Below are 18377 nucleotides of genomic sequence, written 5' to 3' on the forward strand. Positions count from 1 at the left end.
GTCTGGTTTTCCCGGCATTTTTTACTGAAGAGACTGTCTTTCCTGCATTTTAGAGTCATGCCTCCTTTGTCATCGATTAATTGGCCATGGGTACATGGGTTTATTTCTGGACTTCCGATCCTGTTCCATTGAACCATACTTCTGTTTTCGCATCAGTACTGTACTGTTTTGATGACTGTGGCTTTATAGTGCAGTCTGAAGTTGGGGAGCCTGATTCCTCCAGCTCTATTTTTCTTTCTCATTTTGATATTTGGCAAAACTAATACAATTATGTAAAGTTTAAAAATAAAATAAAATTAAAAAAAGAAGATTGCTTTGACATGTACATACTGCTATCTTTAAAATAAAATGCCTTTCAAAAAAATATAGGCAACAAGGATATATTGTACAACACAGGGAAATATAACCATTATATTATAATAACTTTAAATGAAGCACAACCTATATAAAATATTGAATCACTATGTTGTACACCAGAAACTAATATATTATAAATCAAATATATTTTAATAAAAAATTAATAAAAAGTCCTATACCAGGAAAAAAGTTTGGAAAAAAATAAAACAAAAAATAAGAAAAAAAAAATTAGAACCGCAGCCTCACCAAGTGCAAATTTATTACATGAATAGAGAAAAATAGATCACATGTTCTGTTTACTGTTATCTGATATAGAAAACCTTAACCTTAAGAAGTACAGTGTACAATCTTAGAGAATTCTTCTGTAACTAAAAATATGTTTTAACCTATGGATTTTTAGATAATTTGCTCATTGATAATTTTTAAATTGATTCTGTTGAGTTTTACAGGTGAAGAATTACACTACATGCAAATAATAATCATGATTCTATTTCTGCTTCTTTTAAATGTATAATTTATTTTATCTTATTAGCTTTGGTGAGACTTTTAAAACAGTGATAAATAATTGTGCCTTCAGGCACACTTGTCAATGGCAGTTCTTTTTTGTTTTGACAGTAGGTATGATATTGACCATTGGTTGTTGAATCAAGAACATTTTTTCTACTTTATTAATATATTTAAAAATGATCAAGAGTAAATATTTAATTATTTCCACATGCTAGTTCAGCATCTATTTAAATGGTTACTTTAACTCCCTTGGTTTATTGATGTGATCAATTATTATTATTAAAGAACCATTCGGTTGGTTCTTGGAATATTTCCCAACTGGCCATTACCATGGTGTGTAGGTTTTCTTTTAATGTTTATATTACATTGAAAGTTTGAAATTGCTTCTATTTTATTTATAAATCTTATAGCAATCTTTATAAGTTAGCTGTGTTTGTAGTTTCTTTTATTTGCTTTGTCAGATTTCTCTATAAAGATTGTTAGTATTTTAGATTGTAAAATTAATTATGATGTACTTAATTTTTTTCTATACTTTTTAACAGTTTAACAGCAAAGGGATTATCTGTCACTTGAAAGAGTAGAAACATTTTCCTATCAACTGTGTAAGCCATTCATTATTTTTTGAAGTAATTTCTTTGACAGCTTTCCCAATTTATTCCGTGCTTCTCAATCTTTTATTTTTTTCCAAATACAAACAATTTCTTTCATTTTTTGTAGCTTGACATTTTTTCTAATTTCATAAAATGTATCTGTGTTTTTTTTTTTCTCTTACTCTGTTTTTAAACTGTATGTGTCCTAATTAGTTTATTTTATTGTTCTTTTAAAATAGCTAGCTTTTGAATTTATGAGTTCTATTTTGCCTCTATGTTACTGTTTATTAGTTTGTTGATTTGTAGTTTATTGATTATTTCTTCTGGTTTTCATGAAGTTCTGTTTTACTCTTTCTACCTTGAGTTAAGTACTTTGCCCATTTATTTTATATTGTAGAAATTAATAATAAAAGCTTTAAAGTAAATTTCTTTGACTATACAGCAGTGTTTTCCAAGTTTTTATAGGTAGTGCTCTTATTTTTGTTGTTTTCCAAATGGCCTGTAGTTGTAATTTTGTTTTTTTGTTCTATGCAAGGGTTATTTAAAAGTAATTTTTCTCTTCTAATTTCCAAATTGTACTTTAATAAAAAATTTATTATAATATGCTTTGTGGTGAAATAATGTAAATCATATAATTTCTTTTTTTGAATGGAATAGTTTATTGTTTTTGTTTTTCTTTTTTGCAGCTGAGTAGAATACCTTGTAATGAGGAGGGTAAAAGGGCATAGTTACTCCTTTTTTCACAGAGTAGAATAGAGAAAGTAGAAAGAAACCTCTGCTTTGTTTGTCAGTTGTGACTCTGGATCTTTGAGTCTGGGAACAAATCAGAGAGAAGTAACAAAGGCCTTCCTACCTTCTTGATTTTGGTGATTTCTGTTTCATGATGTCAAGTCAGAATGTGCTGTGAGTAGAGTCCTGTGTAGGTTTATCTAAATTTAATTTCCTCTGTTTTGTGATCATCTATTACTCTAAGTTATTGGGTTGACTATTTCCTTTTTAAAATCATTTTTATTATTTTTTTATTTTATTTATTTATTTAAATTTTATTTTATTATTATTTTTTTTCTCCATTGGTTTATTTTTTTTTATTTTTTATTTTTAAATTTTATTTTATTTTTAAACTTAACATAACTGTATTAGATTTGCCAAATATCAAAATGAATCCGCCACAGGTATACATGTGTTCCCCATCCTGAACCCTCCTCCCTCCTCCCTCCCCATTCCATCCCTCTGGGTCGTCCCAGTGCACCAGCCCCAAGCATCCAGTATCGTGCATCGAACCTGGACTGGCAACTCATTTCATACATGATATTTTACATGTTTCAATGCCATTCTCCCAAATCTTCCCACCCTCTCCCTCTCCCACAGAGTCCATAAGACTGTTCTATACATCAGTGTCTCCTTTGCTGTCTCGTACACAGGGTTATTGTTACCATCTTTCTAAATTCCATCTATATGCGTTAGTATACTGTATTGGTGTTTTGTCCTGTATATTTGAAATTACTGTCTAGCACCCATATGAACCCAGACTTCTGTTTCTAACAACTTTGGGGGTCTCAGAATTATTGTTAATCTTCTATTTTATTAAACTGGAAACATACAGAAAAGCAAAAATAAATAGATTAATATCATCCATAATCCAAATATCCTTAGAAACCCAATGTATTAATATTTTGGTGAATAGTTTTCTGTTTTTTTCTTTAATTTTTAATACAGTTGAACACACGTGAAGCTTTCTATCTCTTTAAATCCTTGAAGGAAATTCACTTGTAGGGAAAATACAGTCTAGGAAGGGTGGATCTAAATATTTACCCACTTTCCACAGGAAGACAAAACTTTCTTCTCGCCTGATATCCATAGCAAATCCTGAATCACCAAGGAGAGCAGTGAATGCAAAGGTCGGAAGGCTCAGGAACAGTGAACATGCAGGCGAACCAGCCAAATGAAAACTGAGTAATAAGACTAAGGATAGCTGGTATCTGTACAAATAGTATTGTATAGGAAGTAAAGCCAGGGATTATGCATGTTATGTCTTTACTGTTGACTACAGAGTAAAGATTAATAAAATGCCTAATATTCAAGAAACTCTAGTCTACCTCAACAATTCATGTGGAATTTCCCAGGCAAGAATACTGAAGTGGGTTGCCATTTCCTTCTCCAGGGGAGCTTCCTGACCCAAGGATCGCCGTGGGATCAAACCCTCAACTACATCTCCTGCAGGGGGTTTCTTTACCTGCTAAGACATTGGGGAAGCCCCTTGAAATAAATGAATTTTGAGCAATTTGAAGAAAGGATAAAGTAACTTGCTGAAAGAATAATCTGAATATATTTTGCATGGTTGAAAATCTTGGAGAAATGTAGTGGTAAGAGGAGAAATGGACAGTCAAGCGTAGTTATCTGTTCTTACAGATGCAAAAGGAATATCAGTGTGGAGATGGTAAGCAGAAAACAAACTTTTTCTGAACTAATTCTAAGACAAGCATTATATTTATGAAATGCGACTCCTGTTTTTGTAGGGGAGAAACAATGTGTCTCTTAATCAATCTACTGAATCAAACACTAATCTCTTCCAGAAACATCCTCATAATCACACTTGAAATTAAGCTACCTGGGCATCCCTTAGCCCAGTTAAATTGATAAATAAAATTAACCATCACATACCTGAAGCCAAGGAAAGAACTAATTTAAAGGCTCAAGCATGAAGATACACTGGCATATTTTAAGGTAAAGAAAGAAATGCGTATGATGAGTGATCAAGAAACAGAGAAACAGATCACCTAGGAGTTAGTAAATATGCCTAAAGAATCTTATTTTAATTTAAATGTTATGAGAAGTATTAGAAAGACTTTAAGCATGGATTGACATAATTTACTTATATGTTTATAAATTCACTTTGTCAACAATATAGTGAATAAAAGTGAATATTCACTTTAAATATTCTCTATGTCATCAGAAATAAATTCTAAATGAAAAAAAAAAAAAAAAAAAAAAAAAAGAAACAATGCAATGCAATTTAGAAAAGATCAAAGTGTTGTAACTCTTAAAAATTTTTTCATATGAAAATGGATAGAAAGATAAAGATTAACGCTGGATAGAAAGAGTGCTTGTTAGGGACGATTAGCTACATTATTACCCAGAGTTTACAATGTTACACAATGCTAATTTTGCATCAGTGCCCTGGCTAAATGCCAGGAGAACACCCAAGAGAAAATCTACTCAATTTACTATGGAGCCAGTAAGCAGTTGGTTTCTGAAGAAACACATTTTGAAGATATTTTATATTCATAGACATTAGAGTTTCCTCTGTGGGCGGCAGAACACTTTAAACAGTAATGTGAAACCACTTGTATCTACTAATTGCTAACTTACTCAGTTGTCTTTTTTTTTTTTGACCTGTACAGTAGCCGGAAGTAAAGAGAAGCCAGTACTGTGTGCATAATTTTAGACCTTTGAAGCTCAAGCTCAAGTCTTTGCTGTGCCCCTAATTTACTTGTTGACCTTGGTCAAACTACTCCTCTTTCTCAGTATCAATTTCCATAAAAAGAAACCAAGAGATAAGAATTCTTAGCTCTTTATATTCCATTTTGAATGGAAGTTCTAGAATTCTGAGTGTCGAATTCCTATCAGTGCTAAGTGTTAATAATAACTTCAACCAAATCCAATCACACACACACACACATACACACACGCACTTGCTTCCCAGGTGGCTCTAGGGGTAAAGAATGCAACTGCCAATGCAGGACACAAGTGATGTGGGTTCAATCCCTGGGCTGGGAAGATCCCCTGGAGTATGAAATGGCAACCCAATCCAGTATTTTGCCTGGGAAATCCCATGTACAGAGGAGCCTGGTGGGCTATCCATGGGTCACAAAAGACTTTTACATGACTTAGTGACTGAACTTCAACAACAACAAACGCCATGGTGGGCATTGCTAACAAGCTACGGGAGAAATATCAATAACCTCAGATATACAGATGACACCACCCTTATGGCAGAAACAAAGAACTAAAGAGCCTCCTGATGAATGTGAGAGAGGAGAGTGAAAAAGCTGGCTTAAAACTCAACATTCAAAAAACTAAGACCATGGTACCTGGTTCCATCACTTCATGGCAAAAAGATGGGGGAACAGTGACAGACTTGATTTTCTTGGGCTCCAAAATCCCTGCAGATGGTGACTGCAGCCATGAAATTAAAAGACACTTGCTCCTTGGAAGAAAAGCTATGACAAACATAGACACATATTAAAAAGCAGAGACATTACTTTGCTGACAAAGGTCTGTCTAGTTAAAGCTATGTTTTTTTCCAGTAGTCATGTATAGGTGTGAGAGCTGGACCATAGAGAAGGATGAGCACTGAAGAATTGATGCTTTTGAACTGTGGTGTTGGAGAAGACTCTTGAGAGTCCCTTGGACTGCAAGGAGATCAAACCAGTCAGTCCTAAAGGATATCAGTCCTAACTGTTCATTGGAAGGACTGATGCTGAAGCTGAAGCTCTAATACTTTGGCCATCTGATGCAAAGAGCCGACTCATTAGAAAAGACCCTGATGCTGGGAGAAATTGAAGGCAGAAGGAGAAGGGGATGACAGGGGATGAGATGGTTTGATGGCATCACCGACTCAATAAACATGAGTTTGCACAAGCTCTGGGAGATGGTGAAGGACAGGGAAGCCTGGTGTGCTGCAGTCCAAGGGGTTGCAAAGAGTTGGACATGATTGAGCAACTGAACAACAAGCTCCCAAACGATGCTGATGCTCTGGTCCTTGAAGCACGTTTCTGTACCTCAGTTTCCTCTTGGACAAAATAAGGATAATGATAGTAGTTATCTACCTCATATAGTTGCTGTAGGGATTAAGTGAATTTATATTACCAATGTACTTTAATAGTGCCTGGTATATAGTAACACTTACTCACTGTTGGCTATTAACATTATCAACCTTTAAATCAGCCCCACAAGACAGATGCTATTGTTGTTCATTTTCCTAAGGAGAAAACTGAAGGTAGAGAAGTTAAGTGACTTATTCAAGGCTACGTTAGTAGTCAGAGAGCATAGGGCTTTGACTTTAAGTGGCAGTTTTTCCAGATTTATGAAGGAAGCAGCTGCATAGACTTTTTTATTAATTTTTTTCATAAATAACTGTAAGAACCCAAGTTTTAAGCCATTAAGTCCCACTTTACTTTACTTAATAGCTTAGTTCAACATCTATTTAGTCTCAGCAATTTCTTCCTGAAGGTTGAAAAACATGCCTCATGTGACACTTTCAGTCATTACCTTCAGTGGACACAGATGGTCTACAGTTTCCTTCTTCTCTTATTGAAAGTTTCTGCTCCTCTCTAAATACTTGCTTCTGCACTTTTTTCAGCGTAATTTCTTGATCTTTTCATGTACATTAGCTTTGTTATACTGGGGATGGAAAAACAGAAATGACTAGGTTCATTACCTGGGAGAGAGGGTTTTTAAAATAATACCACAGACTTCCTGTTAAGAGTTCATGTGTTATGAAGTGATTTTCCAGGGGTAGTACCCCTGTGACTCTGGGATACCTCTGTGGGAGGCCAAGACTAGAGGAATTGTCTCGTGACTAACTTGTCAGTGTGAGAAATAGGTTTACAACCTGGGCTTTAGACAAATTGTTTTGAAACATATGTGATTTATACACCTACTATCTGGTAAGTCCTTTCTGAATTGAAAAGAGCTTAAAAAGAGTGTGGATGATGGTCAGCAAACTAAGATGCTAAGGGTTACATGAATCAACCCTGGCTCAATATTTCTGTCCTTTATGTAAAAAGCAATGACCCATGGCATTTTTCAACCCATTCCGGTATTCTTGCTTGGCAAATCCTATGGACAGAGGAGCCTGGTATCTACAATCCCGGGGTCCCAGAGTTGGACACAACTTAGTGTCTGAACAGCAGCAACAAAGCCATTTTTAGAGGCATTCATGTTTTTTGTATATGTGAAGAAAAGTGAATGAATGTTTTTCATTCCTAAAAATATTGTTTACATGTTTAATTGAATTTGGGTTGAGAAGCAGATTGAAAATATTTCATTAAAACATGAAGTTGAGGAAAATACCTTATTATTCCACCCTCAGAGGTTGCTCCCAGAGATAATTTGATAGGACTAATTTTCTTTCTGCTCTGGTACATCAAAGCTATTGCTCCTTTCATCTAGAAAGTTAGTTTAATTAGTTTGTTCTCCAAGTTTTCACCTGAGCAGTCTCTGGCAATCAATAGATTATAGAAGTTTTGGGATTTATTATGTTTTGGAGGCAAGGATGTGAAAATGCAGCATGCCAGAACTTATTTAAACTAGTTAACATAAGGAAAATTAGATTTCCCCAAATAGTTACTGGGCAGACCTTACCAGTAATTTAAGTGGAAGTGATCAAATTTGAGAAGTGAGGACTTGCTGTAAATCTCAGCATCTTTATTACAGGTTTCATTTCCTCATATGTTCCTCATGAGTTCTTAAAAATTTATGTTAAAAATGCATGCTGTCAGTTGTATCTTTGGACTGTAAAAGTAATTTTTCTACTTCTGGTACAGTACAGTTGCTCACACTTTTTCATTTATACATCCGTCCATTCATTCTGCATGGATGTATTGAGATTGTAATGTGGACCAGCCTTTCTGATGGATTGAATGCGGAGAGTCTGAGAAAGGGAAAAATCAAAGAATACTCTTACTGGATAAATAGTGTAGTAATGAAATAGTCTTTCATTTATTAGGAGGTTGGAGGAGGAGATATTTTTAGAAACTGTAGAGTAGGAATCATGAGTTGGGTTTCCGGGACACTAAGACGTATGCTGTGAATGATTGGATATGCACAAGAGTTTGATCAGGCGTTGTGATTTGGGAGTCATCATACGGACCCAATATGAAGCTATTGGACTAGATTAGGCACTTGCGGAGTAGGGTGGAGTCTGAAGATGAGAAGATCTAGACCTGAGGGTTGGTCACCCCACAACATTGTGGTTAAACAAGAGAAAAGTTCATGGAATTTTCCAGGCCAGAATACTGGTGTGGGTAGCCTTTCTTTTCTCCAGGGGAGCTTCCCAACCCAGGGATTTAACCTAGGTCTCCTGCATTGCAGGCAGATTCTTTACCAGCTGAGCCACTGGGAAGCCCAAGAATACTGGCTGCTGCTGCTACTGCTAAGTCGCTTCAGTTGTGTCCGACTCTGTGCGACCCCATAGATGGCAGCCCACCAGGCTCCCGCATCCCTGGGATTCTCCAGGCAAGAATACTGGAGTGGGTTGCCATTTCCTTCTCCAATGCCTGAAAGTGAAAAGTGAAAATTGAAAGTGAAGTCGCTCAGTTGTATCCAACTCCTAGCGACCCCGTGGACTGCAGCTTACCAGGATCCTCTGTCCATGGGATTTTCCAGGCAAGAGTACTGGAGTGGGTAGCCTATGCCTTCTCCAGCAGATCTTCCCAACTCAGGAATCAACCCAGGGTCTCCTGCATTGCAGGTGGATTCTTTACCGACTGAGCTATCATGGAAGCCCTAAATAAGAGAAGGAGGATTCTATGAAGTAGATGGAAAGAGCCAGCCTGTGAAGCATAATTTGTGTTGTCCTGGAAGCCAAGGAAAAGAATGTGTTTCAAGAAGGACATGATTAGTTGTGCTGTTTGCTGCTGAGAGTTAAAAGATGGGGATCAAGCATTGACAATTGATTTTGTGATTTAAGTGAGCTTAGTGGAATGCTGAGTTGAGATATTGAGAACCTGAACACAACTATCACAGACATTTAAGTTTTTTTTTTTTAATAAATGAGAATAGAATAATGGACCAGGTCCTAGAGGGAGTTGTAGGGTCAAGATGGGTATTTTTAAGATGGGACAAATTACAACATAGTTGTATAGTGAAGAGAAAACTGATGTTGTGATCAGGAGAAAGAGTCATTGTAGAAGCAATCTTTGAGTAGGGAAAAGGAGTTGGAATCAAGATAATTAAAGAAGGGGTTAGCTTTAGATTAGTGGGATGAGTTCATCCATGTGACAGGAGGGAAGGCAGAGGGTATGAGTACAGATGGAGAAAGGCTGGTAAACTTGGTGTAGGAAGGGCATGGAAATTAGTTCCTCAACGATTCTATTTTATTAGGAAAATAAGAGGCAAGAATTTCAGCTAAGAATGGAGCTGGTATAGAAGTTTGGGGAGAAAAGAAAGATATGAAAAGAGGTGTTTGTGGAGAGGAAAGTCAGAAATGTAGAAGGTTGCTGGGCAGTATTTTTGAGATTTGAGGTTGTACTTGAAAGACCAGTCAGCATGGTTCTGTGTTTTCTCTAGCCACAGTCCGCTGCTCGATTGCAGAAGTACACTAGGTACAGAGTTAGGAGTAGTAGCAGTTTTAAACTTTGTCAGATAAGTATTAAGGAAGCAAGCTAGATGACGATGTATGCCAGAGTGATTAAAATGATAGATCTTGGATCTAAATTTGGTAAGATGTGAAGGAGAGGTTTGAGAAGGGTAGGTAGTAGGATCAATGGATTTGATGACCCAGTAGGACCAAGGGAGTTTTGGAGTGAATATGAAAGATAAAGTGAACTGGAAAGACAGAAATTAAATGTTAGAGAATAAAATGCAAGAAACTGAGATTGTATGATGTTGGTAATGACAAACATCTAGAGTATAAACCCTGAAGTGTGTGCTTGAGGTAAAACTGCGGGCAAGATCAATTGTAATGAATAGGTCAACTAACTGACATATCATACTGTTCCAGAGTTTTAAATGGGGCTGTTATTTGAATAGTATGATCACCAATAAATCACAGGAAATGTGATGAAAATCCAGGGGTTCAACTTTTCAAGGAATGAAAGGTTCTGACTGGGAGGATGGTAGGTAATTGATGGGGTTGGACAGTAGCTGCTAAATGTATTTCCACAGTCATAACTTTAAAGGGAGATCAAACAACATACTTGTATATTTTACTCTAGCAAATTCAGCTTCTCAGACTGAGATCTGCAGTAGGCAGATTGATGGGTTTTGTCAGAGTTGGAGCTTTTGCCATATAATTGTACTAAAATGAAAAGAGAGAAAGAGTGAAAGGTGTTTACAAGGCAGTCATTCTAATTAAGGGCTATTGGGATTCGAAGTGGACAGTAAGAGAGGGAAAGACTTCTAAGAAGAGTGATTGAGAGGGAGAGTGGGATGATCGTGAGTTGGAAGCCTTGGTAAAAGGAAGCAAAGAACTGCTGGAAAAGGTGGACAGAGTGAATGAACTGAACATATAGAACTTGGTGTTCAGAGTAGGAAGCTTGAGGCTATTTTGAAGGTGACAGAGTTAATGGTGATGACAAGATTGAATGCTGTCTGGGCCTGGAGGAAACAACCTTTGGACCTGAGGAGGTGAAGGAACTGAGACACGAGAGTGTTGATGCCGGGAATTATTAGTGTTATTATTTTTGACAGGAGTAGGGGAACAAAGGAACTTGTGTAGCAGGTTATAAAATGTAATCAATAAGTGATGAAGAGTGACCAGGATTTGTAGGTGACAGTAACAAGTAGGGAGAGTGTTAGGCTTGAACTTTACAAGATCTGAACTTTTGAGCAAAGAGAAAGAAGGAGCGGTTTAGAGGGAGCAATGGGAGCAAGATGGATACCTGCTCCACTTCCAGACTTTGAGGAATGGAGGGATGTGTGAAGAATAACTCCTTCAAGAGGGCTGTGGAGGAGATTTGTGTCACCACAAAACAGCTAGGGGAAGGAGGTGTTCAGAGAAGAATGGAATGAGCTGGATGGAGCTGAATAGCAAAGTACCACAAACTGGGTGACTTAGAACAACAGAACTTTATTGTCTCATAGTTTTGAAGGCCAGAAGTCTGAAATCAGGATGTTGAAAGGGCCATGTTCCTGTTGGAGCCATTAGGGAGATATCTGTTCCAGGCCTCTCACTTAGCTTCTGGTAGTTCTTTGCTCAGGCAGCATAAATCCCACATGACATTCTCCCTGAGCGTGTGCCTGTTTCCAAATTTCTCCTTTTTATGAGGACACTAGTCATGTTGAATTATATTAATAGAAGGCCTCCCTATTCCCATATGACTTAATTCTAACTTAACTAATCATATTTGCAATGATCCTATTTTTTTTATTTTTTTTAATTTAATTTTATTTTTAAACTTTACATAATTGTATTAGTTTTGCAAAATATCAAAATGAATCCGCCACAGGTATACATGTGTTCCCCATCCTGAACCCTCCTCCCTCCTCCCTCCCCATACCATCCCTCTGGGTCGTCCCAGTGCACCAGCCCCAAGCATCCAGTATCGTGCATCGAACCTGGACTGGCAACTCGTTTCATACATGATATTTTACATGTTTCAATGCCATTCTCCCAAATCTTCCCACCCTCTCCCTCTCCCACAGAGTCCATAAGACTGTTCTATACATCAGTGTCTCTTTTGCTGTCTCGTACACAGGGTTATTGTTACCATCTTTCTAAATTCCATATATATGCATTAGTATACTGTATTGGTGTTTTTCTTTCTGGCTTACTTCACTCTGTATAATAGGCTCCAGTTTCATCCACCTCATTAGAACTGATTCAAATGTATTCTTTTTAATGGCTGAGTAATACTCCATTGTGTATATGTACCACAGCTTTCTTATCCATTCATCTGCTGATGGACATCTAGGTTGCTTCCATGTCCTGGCTATTATAAACAGTGCTGCGATGAACATTGGGGTACACGTGTCTCTTTCCCTTCTGGTTTCCTCCGTGTGTATGCCCAGCAGTGGGATTGCTGGATCATAAGGCAGTTCTATTTCCAGTTTTTTAAGGAATCTCCACACTGTTCTCCATAGTGGCTGTACTAGTTTGCATTCCCACCAACAGTGTAAGAGGGTTCCCTTTTCTCCACACCCTCTCCAGCATTTATTACTTGTAAACTTTTGGATCGCAGCCATTCTGACTGGTGTGAAATGGTACCTCATGGTGGTTTTGATTTGCATTTCTCTGATAATGAGTGATGTTGAGCATCTTTTCATGTGTTTGTTAGCCATCTGTATGTCTTCTTTGGAGAAATGTCTATTTAGTTCTTTGGCCCATTTTTTGATTGGGTCATTTATTTTTCTGGAGTTGAGCTGTAGGAGTTGCTTGTATATTTTTGAGATTAGTTGTTTGTCAGTTGCTTCATTTGCTGTTATCTTCTCCCATTCTGAAGGCTGTCTTTTCACCTTGCTAATAGTTTCCTTTGATGTGCAGAAGCTTTTAAGGTTAATTAGGTCCCATTTGTTTATTTTTGCTTTTATTTCCAATATTCTGGGAGGTGGGTCATAGAGAATCCTGCTATGATGTATGTCAGAAAGTGTTTTGCCTATGTTCTCCTCTAGGAGTTTTATAGTGATCCTATTTTTTGCATTTTATTTTTTAATTTTAATTTTGTTTCTTCTAGTTTTACTGAGATATAATTGAAATATAGCACTGTATAAGTTTAAGGTGTACAGCATAATATTTTTACTTACATTCATCATGAATTGATTATCATAATAAGTCTAGTGAACATCTATCATCTCATATAGATATAAGATTAAATAAATAAAAAGTTTATTTTTTCCTTATGACGAGTACTCAGGATTTACTCTTAACAATATTCACATATATGGGAGAGTTAATTATATTTATGTTGTACATTATATTTCTGGTACTTATTAATGTTATAACAGGAAGTTTGTACCTTTTGACTAATAGTAGTAATGTTACTTACTCAGTTGTGTCTGATTCTTTGTGACCCCATGGACTGTAGCCTGCCAGGGTCTTCTGTCCATGGGATTCTCCAGACAAGAATACTGGAGTGGGTTGCCATTCCTTTCTCTAGAGGATCTTCCTGACCCAGGGATCGAACCTGGGTCTCCTGCATTGCAAGGAAATTCTTTACCATCTGAGCTACAGGGATCTCCAATCTTCACCCAACTGCTGACCCTGGTAGCCACAAATCAGATCTCTTTTTCTATGAGTTTGTGTGATTTTGAAGAATTGACCTGCAGCACTGCGTTAGCTCCTGGTGCACAAAATAGTGATTGGATATTTCTATACATTTCAAGATGATTACTACAATAAGTCTAGTTACCATCTGTCAGCATACAAAGGTATTATGTACTTATTGACTGTATTTCTCTACATTGTACATTTCATACCCGTGACTCATTTATTTTGTAACTGCAAGTTTATACCTCTTAATCTCCCTCATCTGTTTCTCTCATCTTCCATCCCACCCCCAGCAACTCCTGTTTGTTCTTTGTATCTATGACTGTCTCTGTTTTATTGTATTTGTTCATTTGTTTTGTTTTTCTAGATTCCACATATAAATGAAGTTCCATGGTATTTGTCTTTCTCTGTCTGACATTTCACTTAGCATGATACTCTTTAGGTTCATCCACATTGTTGTAAATGGCAAGATTTCATTCTCTTTTATGGCTGAGCAATAAAGATTCTATTATGTAAACTATATATATATTGCTGGATTGTATGGTAGTTCTGTTTTTAATTTTTTGAAGGACCTCCATACTGTTTTCCTAGTGGCTATACCAGTTTAAATTCCCACCAACAGTGCTCAAGGCTTCCTTTTTCCCCACATCCTTGCCAATACTTTATCTGACAAATGTAAGGTGATACCTCATTTGGTTTTGGTTTACATTTCCTGGGTGATTAGTGACGTTGAACATCTTTTCATATTCCTATTTGTTTTATTTTTAATTATTTATGTAATTTTATTTTTGGCTGTGTTGGGTCCTTGTTGCTGCAGATGGGCTTTCCTCTAGCTGCACCGAGCAGGGGCTGTTCTTCATTGGGGTGCACACACTTGTCATTGCAGTGACTTCTCTTGCTTCAGAGTGCAGACTCTAGGGCATGTGGGCTTCAGTTGTTGTAGGATGTCGGTTCAATAGCTGTGGCCAGGCTTAGTTGTCCCACAGCATGTGGAATCTTCCAGGACCAGGGATCAAACCCATGTCCCCTGCATTGGCAGTTGGATTCTTAACTATTAGATTGCCAGGGAAGTCCTTATGTGCCTATTTGCCATCTGCACATCCTCTTTGGAAAAATGTCTATTCAAGTTCTCTGCCACTTTTAAATTGGACTTTTTTTAAAGTATGAGTTCTTTGTATACTTAGCATATCAATGCCTTGTCAGACATATCATTTGCAAATATCTTCTACCATTCAGTAGGCAGTCTTTTTATTTGTTGATAATTTCCTTTCCTGTGCAAAAGATTTTGAGTTTAATTAGGTCCCATCTGTTTGTTTTCACAAAAATATTGCTAAGACCAATATCAAAGAGCCTACTGCCTGTTTTCTTCCAGGAATTTTACAATTCAGCTCTTATACCTAAGTGCTTAATTCATTTTGAATTTATTTTTGTTTATGGTGCGAGAAAGTAGTCTAGTTTGATTCTTTTGCATGTTTTCACAATGCCATTAATTGAAGTCTAGTTTTCACAGTACCATTACTTGAAGAGTCTGTCCTTTTGTATATCCTTGTCTCTTGTCTTCATAGATTAACTGTCCATGGAAGTGTGGCTTTATTTCTGGGCTCTCTATTCTGTTCCATTGATTTATGGGTCTGTTTTTGTGCCACTACCAAACTTTTGGTGTCTGTAGCTTTGTGTTATAGTTTAAAAATCAGGGCACATATGCTTTCAGCTTAGTTCTTCTTTCTTCAGATTGTTTTGACTGTTCAGGTTTTTTGTGTGTGTTTCCATACACATTTTAGAGCTATTTATTATAGTTCTATGAAAAATGCCATTGGAATTTTGATAGGGGTTGAACTGAATCTGTAGGTTGCCCTGAGTAGTATGGTCATTTTAACACCATTAACTCTTCCAGTCTCTGAGCACAATGTATCTTTCAGTTTGTTTGTGTAATCTTCACTATCTTTCATCAGTGTTCAATGACCCTATTTTTTAAAAAACTTTTAATTTTATAATGGAGTATAGCTGGTTAACAATGTTGTGATCGTTTCAGGAGGATTGCAAAGGGACTCAACCATACATACACATGTATCCATTCTCCCTAAATCCCCCTTCCTTCCAGGCTGCCACATAACATTAGGCAGAGCTCCCTGTGGTATACAATAGGACCTTATAGGTTATCCATTTCAAATATAGCAGTGTGTATATATCAATCCCAAACGCCTCACTCCCTCCTCCCTCCTTCCTTCCCCCCTGGTGGCCATGTTTGTTCTCTTAAATCTGTGAGTATGTTTCTGTTTTGTAAATAAGTTTATTTGTATAATTTCTTTTTAGATTCTGCATATAAGGGATGTTATATTTATCTTTCTCTGTCTGACTTAAGTCACTCAGTATGACACTCTTTATGTCCACCCATGTTGCTGCAAATACATTATTTCATTCTTTTTAATGGCTGAGTAATATTCCATTGTGTATATGTACCACATCTCCTTTACCCATTTCTCCGTTGATGGACATTCAGGTTGCTTCCATGTCTTGGGTATTGTAAACAGTGCTGCAATTAACACTGGGGTGCATGTATCCTTTTGGACTATGTTTTTCTCCAGATATATGCCCAGGAGTGGGATTGCTGGATCATATGGTAGCTCTGTTTTTAGTTTTTTAAGGAACCGCCATACTGTTCTCCATAGTGGCTGTCCTAATTTCCATTCCCACCAACAGTGTGGGAAGGCTTCCTTCTCTCCACACCCTCTCCAGCATTTATTGTTTGTGGATTTTAGTCACTTTGACTGGGATAAGGTGATAATCTTATTATAGTTTTGATTTTCATCGCTCCAATAACTGGCACTGATGAGTATCTTTTCGTTTGCCTCTTGGCTATCTGTATGTCTTCTTTGGAGAAATGTCTCTTTAGGTCTTCTCCCCTTTTTTTGATTTTTTTTTTAATATTGAGTTGCATGAGCTGTTTTTAAATTTTGGAGACTAAACCCTTGTCGATCACATCATTTGAAAATGTTTTCTCCCAGTCTGGGAGTTGCAATGACCCTATTTTTATATTAGGTCATACTCTGAGGTACTGAGGATTAGGATTTATGCATAGCAATTTGGGTGGGCAGGGGCATAGTTCAACCCATAACCTAAGTGTTTGCTGATGATCGATAGGGGGAAGAATTTTAGAGGCAGAGGATAGTTGGGAAAGTGGATCCGAGTAGTAGGTGTAAAGAATGCTTGAGATGATGGATGATGTGGAGTTCAGGTTTCTGGTTAACAGGTAATAGGGGATGTGATGTATTAGAACTGATGGCCAAGCAGGACAAGGTGGTGTCTTTGGACAAGTGTTCTCTCCTGCAACTCTCAGTAGGATGGTGGCCAAGGGAGGGGAGAAATAGCCCTCAGTGTGCTCATCTCAGGAAAAAGAGAAACTCTGAGAGCTTCTTTCTCTAGTTCTGAGGTGCTGTGGTGGCCTTAGGAGGGCCTGTCTCTCTTAGAACAAGAAGCTGGGAATACTTCTTTGCAAGGGTTGTGCTGTGGTAGCCAAGACAGGAGATGTTGAGATGTGTGTTTACCATCTGATGGTGTGGTGATGTGGTGCTTACTACTCAGGTAACTTCATGAAGCTGCAACTATTTTGTCAGCCATAGAATGTGTGGTATCATGAAGAAAATTCTTAACCTGTTTCAGCAATAATAAAACTCAAATTTTGAAGGGGGCATGTGTATTCTTAAAGGGAGAAACTTTTATGGATGTGAGAACGTAGAATTCTTTAGCTCGTTCTTTTTGATATGATGCTGCTAAGTGAGGTTTCTGTGTTCATCAAGACATGATGGAACTTCTATTAGAATGATCTTCACAAATTTGTCAAATGGAAGAAGTTTGGTTTGGGTGTCTATCTGTTGTTTCCTTCTATACAGGTATTCGTATTCCCTCTGCTTATATTTCCTTTTCCTTTCACTCTCCAGGAAAAAAAAAAAAAGAAGGAAAGAACAAGAGCTAATTTTAAACTGTTACTTGTGATGTTAGAAGGTTTCACATTGTTACTTTCTGATTTTGATTACCCCTCATCAGGATGGAATAAATCATACCTTGTTTTATAGGAGATGTTTATCTTTTATAAACTGAGCCACAGAGAGAGTGAGTGGCTTTGCTCAAGGTTATACATCTTGTTAGAGAAATGCTTTCTTGATTCAAACTGAGTCAGGTAGACTTTCAAGTCCCCTTTTCTCCAGGGAATTATTTATTCCCTAGGCTAACAAACATGCAGCCCCCTTCAAGTGGATTTGGGGTGAAAGAAGATGCTAGTATAATAAAGGCAGCTCCCTGCTTTTCCTTTTGTGAAGGGCTGAGACCAGGTGTCATCTCTGTTTTTATCATTTAGTAGCTATGTATGCAATTCCTTAGCCTCAGAGGTAAAATAGGGCTAATAACATCTACCCCCAGGGTTATGATGATGAAAATAAATACTATGTGAAAGAACTGAGGAAATCAATGCTTGGCATAGTGTATGTTTATTATTTATTTATTTTATTTTTGACTGCATTGAGTCTTCCTTGCTGCTCACAGGCTTTTTCTATTTGTTGTGAGAAGGGACTACTCTCTAATCATGGTGTGTGGGCTTCTCACTGCAGTTCTCTTGTTGCAGAGCACAGGCTCTAGAGCTCATGGGTTTCAGTAGTTGGGGCACAGGGGCTTAGTGGTTGCAGCTTATGGGCTTTGTTGCCCCATGGCATGTGGGATCTTTCCAGACCAGGAATGGAACCCGTGTCTCCTGCATTGGCAGGCGAATTCCCAACCACTGAACCACGAGGGAAGTCCTCTTGTATGTTTTAATAATGATTATTTCTTTATCTTTGCTATTTGGATTCATAACCAGAATGCTAGGAAAAAAATTCACAGCAGTTGGTAATGATGGACCAGGGGATAGATGAAGTGGTTAGGAAAATTTTAAGTATATCTCAACCCACATAAAGGTCAAAAGTCCAGACCTAAAATTTGGCTTTAGTTTTTGAGTTAGAATA

Source organism: Bubalus bubalis, chromosome 19, assembly GCF_019923935.1.
Source record: "Bubalus bubalis isolate 160015118507 breed Murrah chromosome 19, NDDB_SH_1, whole genome shotgun sequence".
NCBI classification, from domain to species: Eukaryota; Metazoa; Chordata; class Mammalia; order Artiodactyla; family Bovidae; genus Bubalus; species Bubalus bubalis.